Genomic DNA, 11,169 nt, shown 5'->3' with positions numbered 1-11,169 from the left:
TTACGGGAACGACTCGAAGAATAACATTTCGTAGTGCCTTCTTGCCAGGATGATATTGACATATTTCCTTTAGCGAAAATCCAAGTTTTATCTAAAAAATACAACTTGCCTCGGACTATCAGATTGTTTATGCATTTTCTTAAAAGATTCTACCGTTTTGAAACAACATTAGAGGTTTCACACGATACTATTGTCTATTATTTGTCTTTTTCTATCGGAAACCTAAATGTTTCAGCACTCTCCACAAACTTGTTAAACTAATATCACACAGTTCCTTGTCTGCTAGGTATTTTAATTTTTTTTAATTTAATATTTTTAATTGCAAGTTTAATTGACTGGTGCAAATCTAAAATTTTTGGATGTCGACGATTTCTCTTGCTTACTTTATTTATTTCATTCTCACTCATGTTATCAGTTCTTCGGAATGTCCTCTCTAATATACAGCAAGCATCGCGTAAGCGTTTCTAAACTGCCATAACAGATGTCAATGAACCCATAATATTTTTTTCCAAATTGAAATAACTTTCGACTTTCAGAACTAAACGCCGTTCTTCTGGAGATCTCGTTTCAACGACTCTACGTTTCTACTGTATTTTTTTTTCTTTCAAATTACTCATTTTACTTTAAAGTACCGCTTCACTACTATAATAATTGCTTTCACTACTATAAAAAATAGGTACTTATATACAACTACTACACCCTAAAAAGGACGAGGGTTGTACAACAGGCGAAACAATCGAACACAAATTATTTAACAGCCAATGCTAAACAAACGTAAACACTGCATTGATTGTGATTGCAAGAACCGTTCGCATGTTTTAAATAAGATTTTTGCTGATTATGTAATGGTTCAACAAGTTGGTCAATACACCCCTTATAGATATAAGCAGGTAGATTATCTTTACCTGTACATTTCTTGGGTTTTAATCTCTTTACACCAGCTCTAATGGCTTCTTCAGTTATCTCATCAAACTCTAGAATACCATGAAACTTAGGTATCTTCCTATCAGATGAGATGCTATAGACTGACTTAAAGTATAGTGCAAAAGCATTAGAAACTCCATCAGAACCAGTGTAAATATTGTTTTCTAACTTAATTTCTGATGGTAAACCCCTGGAACTACTTCTGGATTTGACAAATGACCAAAAACTAGTTGGGTCCATGTTAACATTTGTTTCTACAGTGTCATGATATTTTATATACTCAGATTTTGTTTGTATTTTAATGGACTTCCTAAGACAGTTGTACTCATTCTTGATTTGGAAAATTCGAAAAATATGTAGGAAAACTGTATTTACTATAACTATTGTTAGATTTTTGTCTTTTAGGTACTGCTTGTATATTAAAACCAATAAACGATAACTTGTCGATCAGTGCTGATTGAAACAACAGAGCAATAAAATGTTATTCATAAAGGTTGTGTAAAATATATCGCCGCGTATCTGGTCCACTAGTAATTAAGTTACCAGCATTTAATTGCAAAGCGGTCTTCTTAGGTGGAAAATACTTTACTCAAAATTTTTTTTGTAAACGGGCGGTTTGGGTTGTGTGATATAGAATATCCACAAGTCGCCTCGTAATGCTTAATTTTTTAAAACAGCTATGCTTTTACGGAAACTTGTTTCCCTTTGCGTAAACTCTTTCTATGGTAATATACCCAATGCGAAAGGAAGAAACCAGCGAGTTCAAGGTTGAACATATATAATCTCTTTCTTTCTGATGACCCCAATTGTTATATAGAGGTGATCGTATGTGCAGAAAGCAACACAAAGTTTGCTTTAAAACTAGCTTTCTCCAAACAAAAAAGTTAATTATTTAATTACTGGCGAAAGTTGGATTTATCTTATTATATATTACTAATTTCTATGATCAAATTGTATAATATGAAAAACTTAAATCCGTGTGATAACTGTAATGTCTTATTATTAATAAGTTTTTCACTTTTTGTGACAAACAAATTTTGAACGAAGCGAGTTTTAATTCTACACTCCTCTAATCCCAATAAAAATCGTTTCACTGTGGAGAAGGAGACAAATGTTGATAAGAATAAGATTAAATAAATCTCTAATTCGATCTAGGCTAGATTAGGCTGTTTTGCGTACATGATAGCCTCAAAGTCTGACATAAGCAAATTGAATTCGATACACAACAGTGATTCAAGTTTATGCTTGGAAGCGTTCAGATTCAGTGCAGCAGATAGTTTGTATTTTAAAGCCAACGATATTTTTAAGACTGCCGCCCTATCTATTTTTATTGCCATTTCTGGTCTTATTTTTAAGGTGACACAAGATAATGTAACTATTTTCTCTTTATTTACTGTATTTCCGTTAGTAAATTTTAAAATTTAAAAATCTACATTAATATCTACTTTCCACCATTATTGCACCATCATAAAATAAACAACACTGCAAAGTTTTATATAGACTATTTGTTTTAAAACACCAACAACTTTTCTATATCCCACCCGCAAACTTCACCAAACTGTTTCAAATAATTGTTGGTTTTCCCGAAACTTACACGAACTCTATTTTCCTCTAAAGCATTATTTATCTATTTGAGAACAAATGATTCTTTTCCGTGATCCTTTCTCCGAACCTTGAACAACAGCCACGATTGAGACATTATACTTTCAATTCCGATGTTTATCGGGTTTGATAATGGAAATAAATCACCGTTAGTCGATCTGAGCGTTTACTTTGTGCCATGTGAAATTCTAATTTTACAACCTTTATCCGAAAAAAAAAGACTAGTACGAGGTGCAATCAAATAGAACACGGTTTGTTTTGGTGTTTGTTGGATATCTGTTACCTCGTTAAAACCTGACAATATGTTTAGCAGGAATCTAAAAATCATTAAATATCACACAACTAACGCAAAACAACAATAACTTAAAAAAACTTTAACCGTTTTATAGAAATTTAATTTTTTAGTTCCATTTGCTTTTTTTTATTGTTTTTTCTTAATAAATTAGCTTGATAGTCATATATTTAGTATACGGTGAAAAAATAATAAAATAGAGATTATTGGAAAGCCTTTCAATTATACATCTTATTAAACATACTGCTTTATGGAAATATATACATATTTATTTTTACATTACTAGACATACGAAGAAAATAAAAAATAAAAAAATACCTCTGTTAATGATATATAATCTTAATTTACACTTCACTGACCACTACATATTTTAAAATTAAGAAAATTTCAGCTCTGTATAGTCCAGGATATGAGGGTTTTCTGCTCAGAATTCCTTTCATATGCATGAATTTGCTTGAAATTTTGACAGTAGATAAAAAATAGTTCTGAGATCACAATCTACCCTGTGTGAATACGTGGTTCTTTTCTGGGTGTGGTTATCACCCCAACTCAAGGGTAGAAAAAGTTTATATAAAAAAAATATTTTGGTCGCTATGTAGAATACGGAATTTTAAAACAAAAATGTTGTTTAAGACTTTTTTCGAAATATTCATAGTTTTGGAGTTATTCGTAACTAAAAGCTCACAAATTACACGTCAAAAAGCATGTTTTTAAAAGGTTTTTCGCGAATAACTCCAAAAATTTTAATTACATCCGAAAAACTGTTTGGATATAAAATCAACCTTAATAAAGAACGGAACTTGCCTTGTAATTATTAACCTAAACTTAATATTACTAAAGTTATGGCATGATGTTAATTAAGCGGTAAGGTTTTAATGGAAAACTGATAAAAACTTAAAAAAAAAATGTTTAAAATGACCACTACCGAAAGTGATTTTCATGAAAATTAAGGTAAGTTATAACTAAAATAAGGTAGGGTTGTATTTTTTGTGAAAATGAAAGTTCTAGCGAAAAATAAAATTTGTAATTTCCACTTTAATACCCTGTATCCTTCTTAATATCAACATTTTATTAAAGCAATTTGGCTTAAATCGTAATACTTTAAAGTGTAGAATCTACTGTTTGTTTTTGTACAATTACTTAAGGACCACCCTGTATATCGCAAGTATTGAAGCATCTACGATAATATTTTATTTTTGTCCTTTTCACACTATTTCGGCATCCTTTCTTACAGCTGTAAAATAAAATATTTTAAAAATAATTATGCTACAATAAACCGTTTAAAAATAAACCGACTTTAATATACACCAAAAATATAATTTGTCCACAATATTCAATGTTTTATATTTAGTCCAGTTGTCAGAGGGTTGACCCCTAAAAATTATATTAACAAGCTGAATTTCACCGAGAATAATAATTTTGGGACCCCAAAAAAGGTACTTTTTCCCCTGGCCTTCCTTCTAGAACCCCCCTCGTAGATGGGTAAAAACGCAAAAAAACCGATCTATTAAGAATCTGTATATATGAATATGAGCTATTTGAAATATAAATAAAAAAAGCAGAATTTAATGTGTTACATTACAAACGATCGCACGTCACAGGAAATGCCTTCGAGAAGACGGTAATTGTTAAAAAGATTTGAACGTTTGAGGTTGTTATGTAAAAGTTTAAATCCAGCGGTTTTTAAGCATATATGAGAATCATATATGCTTATATGATTCTCATATATGCTTATATGATATATGAGATCATAAAAATCGCGCCATTTATTTATTTAACCCCTTTATAAAATCTGGTTTATTAGCAAACAGGCAAAATACAAAAATTGCATACGGAAGCTTCACTGTTTACCTTTAAAACGCATCTTGATGTTTGTCGTTAGGACACCTGAATCAAAAGATATCGAATTTTTACCGTCGAGCTGATACAAATTTTATTGAACATTGATTTTGCGCGGGTAACTGACATTCAAAAATCGACGGTCACTTTAAGCGTTGTTTGTGAGAGAACGGTTCATTCTAAACAAAACATGCTAGCAAACATTTTTGTTTAAAATTATTTCAGCTACATTTTTTATTTAAAAATGGTAAACTTTTGTGCATCTTTTTTATGGACCCAATATTAATATTTTGGGCAAAATTCAGCTGGTTTGTATGATTTTTAGAGGTTCAGTGGCATTTTCATGTCTGACGACTGGAGTAATTTGTTAACATTAAAAATCATACTAACCGAAGATTAATTCATTTCAAGATTTTTCTCAAAGAAGTCTTCTTTAAATTAGGGATATTAGGATTTTCATAAATTTTCTGCACAATTTTTTAAATTATTGTTTGAAGCTTATTATCCAAGAAGAAACTATGAACTATTCGACTAATCATATTCTTATACTCAACTGTAACTTCATCGAGAACTTTGTTCTCCCAATGGTATGCTTTAAGTGGTATAAATTTATTATTATTTTTAGGATGTTTATGTAAAACATCTTATACTGATGACTTGTTGATACCTAAAATTTAAAAATATAATTAATATTATTGTTGACATAACAATGCTAATTGTTACATGTAGCCTCAACAGTAAGTTTTCCAGCATTTCTCTCTTCTGCTTACTCTTAAGATGGTTTTTTTATAAGTGTTCATTATTACACCTTTTTGCTTAACGCTTAAACGTATTTTTTTGATCTTTTCTTGGAGGTGAAAAAGAGTTTTCATTCATATTTAGTCAAAGTAATACACAAATTAATAACAATATTTAATCAACGTAACCCACACTAAAATTAATATAATTAATGTACTGTTCGTTGCAAGATATTTCGGATTTAATCTTCTAGGTATAGTTGTATACAGGGTCGGACTTATACTGATACATTAAAATATTTATTTAACATAGTGAAGAAATACAAAAAAAAATTAGACCTAACTATCGTCTACATTAAATCGGTATTACTATCATTGTTATCGTTTAAATCTATAACTACTCTATTTATAATGTTTTGGAACTGTAAATATTTTTTTTCTAGTTTTTTGATATGCTCTATACAATTTTTCCAATTATCTGCTGTAATATTATTACATTCGGTCTTAATTAAATCTACAACAGTCGAAAATGATTTAGGAGAATTATTATTTTTCCTCACATTACTTTTTAATTGAGACCACGACAATTCTATTGGATTCAGTACACAGTAGTAAGGAGGTAATCTTAATAGTTTATGGCCATAATTCTCAGCTAGACTGTCGATAACATAATTTTTTCACATTTAACTAATTTTAATAGTTCCACAAGTTGTTTTCTTGTGTAAGAATCCATAAATATATAAAATAAATTTCATGTTTTTTTTTTTTAAATTTTGTAAATTTTAGCTTTGTTTGAATAAGTGTTTGGAGTTTTGCTCTTTAGTCTACAATAAGACGGAGCATTATCCAAAATAATGACGCTATTTCTTTTTAATTTAGGTAGTAATTGCTGCTCAAACCACTTTTCAAAAAAAGTACTGTTCATATCTTTATGATAATCTAAGCGACAATCACTTTACACTGTTAGCAGAGAGTAATAAAGCATCTTCTACTCATCCTGATTCTTCCACACAATGTAAAATATAAATTCTCTTCCCTCTAGAGAGAGGGACATTCGTGACGCAATTTTTTCTACCATCGGTCCAACATTTTTTAACTATATCATGGGTGTCGAACCAAGTTTCATCCAAATATTACAAATTCTTCTCTTTACTCTTAAAAGACCTTTGACTCTCCAAATAATCGAACCTCTACTTTATTAAACGGCTGGATTCCATAATTGCCTGCCATTTATTCACTGTTTTAACCATAAAACATTCAGAGCATGGTGAACATTCAGGACAATAGTCTTCTCTCTTGGTGAATAGACAGACTTACTAACTGTACGCAACAGTACCGGTGTAAAACTTGATGATGTTGATGATGAAGCCATTACAAACAATCCAACAAAACGAGCACGAGCGAAAGGTACGTATATGTTCGTAGGTATATGGAATAAAAAATCACTCACGCACTGCATATAATTCGCAAAAGAAATATTCGAGATGCTAATTACTGCCGTAGATGCGGAAACAAGCCGTAAATTACATGCGATCAAAAACGTACTAAACAAAAAAAAATGTTTTCGTTCGTAATAACTTCACCCTTTCAAGTTAAGTTTCGAATATAAACTGAACAGATGAGACACGTGGCCAAAGCCGGCATCTTTATACCCATTATATTATTAAAAATCTGGGGAATTCCATCCTCATTATCTTGCAACGAATAGTACCTTCGGATATGAATTCCAGGTTTTCTAGTAAAGTGAATAAACGCGAAGATTAGTATTGAAATATTCAAAAAGATAAGGTATTCTTATTTACAAAATTGATAATGGTTAAATTCTTATTTTTATTAATATAATATAATAACCAACATTAGCCGTGAAAGTTTTAATTGTTTTTTGCTAAACATAATAGTTATTTAACCAACAAGTGTATTAATAAGGGCGATTAACAATTGAGATATATTAACGCGCGAGCGAAGCGAGTGCGTTAATGTTCGAGATTGTTAATCGCCATTTTAATTCACGAGTTCGTTACAAAACTTTTCCGTCGACCGTACTTTTCAGAAATAAAAATATCTTAGTTTAAATTTTTATTTACTTAACGATAAATAATGACATACAATGACAGACAGTACTTACAGCGGCTACTTCATTTTAAATAATTTTTTGGTGGGAATATAAATAGGTATGTTTGGTTGCCTACACCACAGGTAACTGCCAATCACAGAGCGTTAAATATGGTTAAATTAATTTATACAAGCAATGTATGTTGTATTGTCTATAATGAAATCGTTCAATAATAGAAAATCATTCATTAATAGGGGTCATTAATCAATGATTTTGAGGGTGTTAAAATTAATCATAAATGGATGGTCGACGGAAAATATTATTATTTAATGAATAAACACCTCAGGAACTTCTATGATGATACAAATTTTACGACCGTTTTATGACATTTCGTGCTCTCAACAATTTGTGAACGGAGAATAGGAGATTATTTCTTTGTTTCTTAATTCACTCAAAAGTTTATTTACAGTTGGTAAGTTATTCACTAAATACATATTATGATATATTGTTTCCCTTTGTTTGTTTGTATAGCTGATAAATGAAATCCTTTTTTATTTTGTTTCGCAACATTGGACCGCCTTTTATAAGTTCGTACACAGTGGATCGTTTCACTTATGTAAAAAAAAACCGTCTTTTTGATCGCTTCTAATTTAACCATCGTCGTAAGAAGACCTAAGAAAAATATGTAATTTTACTTTTTAAGGAATTCTACTCGGAATTCTGTGTTTTTATGAATTAATTAATCGGTAAATATGATTAACCTTCCTAGTTTTTATTAATATCTGTAATTAGGTTTAATTAATCTTTGACGCTTTGACGATTTAGGGCATTGGTAGTTGATGTATTAAGAGCACAAATAAGTAGTAAAAGCCAAAATACCGCCAACAAAAAATTAAATATTTTCGTTGGATTTCGCGGAAATGTATGTAGGGCGAAAATTCGTCCCATGTGGTATCGAGTGTTTTCACGTTCTACAAATCTGATTTTATCAGTTTAGACGAAAGTTTTGGAAAATGGTTACTAATGACTGTATTAATTCCTTGCCATGATGTGCAGTCGCATTCTTTACATATTAGCAGTTGATTATAATGTGTTTCCTTTATCTTTGAAATTCCATTAAGGCCGTATGACACTATGAATTTTCTTGTATCATTTCTTATATCGTTTCTGATATAACAAAAAAATGGATAGTGTCATATAAGCGTATAGTTCTTATATCAGAAACGATACAAGAATTTGTGTCCGCTGCAGTTTCTTGTACAAGAAATGCGCCAATTTGTGCGCAAAAACGTAAAACTTTTGTCAGAATGGCGGCTGGAGATTAGAATAGCAGTAGCCAAATTGAAAAACAATAAATCACAGGGATTGGATCAAATAGCATCGGAACTACCGAAAGTGGGAGGAGATGTATTACTAAAAACAATACATAACTTCTTTAAAAATTCGTGATTAGTTTAAAAATTTTTTTATATCTCCAAATAAGAGAGTAGAATTTCAAGAGCATGCCATTCAAACACATAATTTGTAAAAAAAAACAAATCATTACAACCAAATTATTTATTATTTCTGTTTTCCATTACAGCATGTTGAATATCTTCAAAAACTGTGGTTTCCAATTTAGTTTTAATATTGAGACATTTTATTTCTTTCATTTTTGAACCACAGTATTTAAAAAAATAATCAGTAGCATCTGGCTTGGGGTTCTCAGGTAATGCAGTTCTATTTTTATATGTGTCAAAATTTCGACCAATCATGTGCCGAATCACATACAATTTCCGGTAAAAGAACTTGCATAGTATCATACAGAGCACAAATGTACGTGCAAGAAACGATACATGAAAACATAAATAACTTTTCAGAAACGATATAAGAAATGGTACAAGAAAATGCATAGTGTCATAAGGCCTTTAGCATATTTTTGTTTAAATTCTTCGAAGAATCACATTCTAGTTGGTATTGTCTTTCTAAGAATTTGTAAAGTGCAATTAGCCCTAAGTACGTCTGATAACTGATAACTGCTAAAATTACATGTATATTTGGTGATGTTCGGAACATGACTGTCTTCTGTCTTTGAGTTTTAATTTGTTAAAATGGTACTAAACAAAGTATACAGATAATAAAGAGTTAAAAAAATGGTAAGAGTAATGAGATACATAGAATACTTGCACTTAAAAGTAAACCAAAGTCGCTCCACCTGGTACTGGTCGTTTGAGAATTCACCCAGTATTAGGAAGGTTAATTAAAGAGTATTTTTAACGAATACTTACCGTTGTAAACGTTAAGCACAACTTGCTTTGCATCGTGTGTGAGATGAATATAACCAGAACGTTTTTCAAATTCAGACTCGTCTTCACTTTCTGAAACAGTGGCAGGAATGTACAGGATATCGCCACTAATCATTTCTATATCACTTATATTCTTACAAAAGCCCATTTAGTGACAATTTGATATTAAGTAAACGTTATCTTTTTACCTGAATAAAATTCCAAGAAATTGACTAATCTTTTATAATCTGGCTTTATCACTGGCGTTACGTACCTACAAATTTGTAATTCTGAATTCCAAGTACAAATGCAATTAACTGATTAAATTTAAATGGGTACACAAAATTATGCTTAAAATTTTATTTACCAATCGTTAACAACTCAAAATTGAAGTACGTACCTGGCTACACCTACTTTGTATCATTTAGTAAAGTACCTTTAAACTTTGGATAGAATTTAAAATTGAACCAACCTAATGTAACGAAAGACTAAGGGTGACTATTCATTATAGCAATAAGGGAGTACAGTCATTTTGTGCTTGATATCGGCCCAGTCTTTTAATCTGGGGAATTCCATCCGAATTATCTTGCAACGGATAGTACGTACGCGTAAATTTTACATTTACATTGTTGATGCAATTAAATTTTTGATAAATGTTATCGCAATATATTTTCAATATTAGAAAAAATCTAAAAAAAAATAAATAAAGGTTATGTGATAGCATTACAACATCTAATAACTTATTTGTGTTAGGTATTAATATATACTTAAACAGCCGAGTCAAGTGTTTTTACCCAACAATATATTATTCAGTAAAGTGGTAAGCTATTAAAACGTTTTGATGCATTTTGTACTAAAATAATACCACACGCCACAGTCTTACATGTTATTATCAACAATTTATCGATAAAATGCAACGTGAACCAGATTTTTTGTAGATGTCGATGTTTAATTTCTTAATGATTTTACTCGATCGTGAAACGAAGGTCTTAGAATTTTTCTAAACACGCGAAGTCAAGGGCACATAATGCATGCTAGTCATTTCATGCGATATGCGAATTGTTATAACGGCCTTTGTGTATTGCAATTTGCAGTATTGATTTTTTTGAAAAATTATGTATACAATGCGAAGTTAATTGAATGTTTGAATTATAAAGTAGTGGTGTGTTAAATAATATGGTAGCGACAAATTTCGATCGAGACTATTTACATAAACAAATAACGAAGAATAATTTTGTTATTTTTTTTCTGTTCCAGTTCTAGTAATTTTAGGAAGTGTACTCAGTTTGTTATTATTTTAATTGTAATATGATAGTTCTAGACAGTTCTAGTTAATTTGTGCTAGTCGTGATAACCATTGGTTTAATATTATTAAATCTACACATACAAGCAATATAATAAATAAAAGAAAAAACAGTCTATTAAAACGATTTTAAAAAAAAAATCCTTGTAAAAAAC

The 11,169-nt window shown here is 30.3% G+C and overlaps 1 long non-coding RNA gene across 1 annotated transcript; it reads right to left on the bottom strand.

Annotated features, from left to right (window-relative positions):
- Positions 1-3,065: 3,065 nt before the first annotated feature.
- Positions 3,066-10,235, bottom strand: LOC140438241 (uncharacterized). The gene is made up of 4 exons (XR_011950467.1): positions 10,112-10,235; positions 9,715-9,985; positions 5,048-5,324; positions 3,066-4,052 (listed from the first exon to the last, which is right to left on the bottom strand). It is a non-coding gene; the product is annotated as an uncharacterized lncRNA (long non-coding RNA).
- Between the last annotated feature and the right edge of the window lie 934 nt (positions 10,236-11,169).

This window comes from Diabrotica undecimpunctata, chromosome 4, assembly GCF_040954645.1.
Source record: "Diabrotica undecimpunctata isolate CICGRU chromosome 4, icDiaUnde3, whole genome shotgun sequence".
Taxonomy (NCBI): domain Eukaryota; kingdom Metazoa; phylum Arthropoda; class Insecta; order Coleoptera; family Chrysomelidae; genus Diabrotica; species Diabrotica undecimpunctata.
Note: the sequence above shows the minus strand (reverse complement) of the source record. Positions and strands in the feature narration are given on the sequence as shown.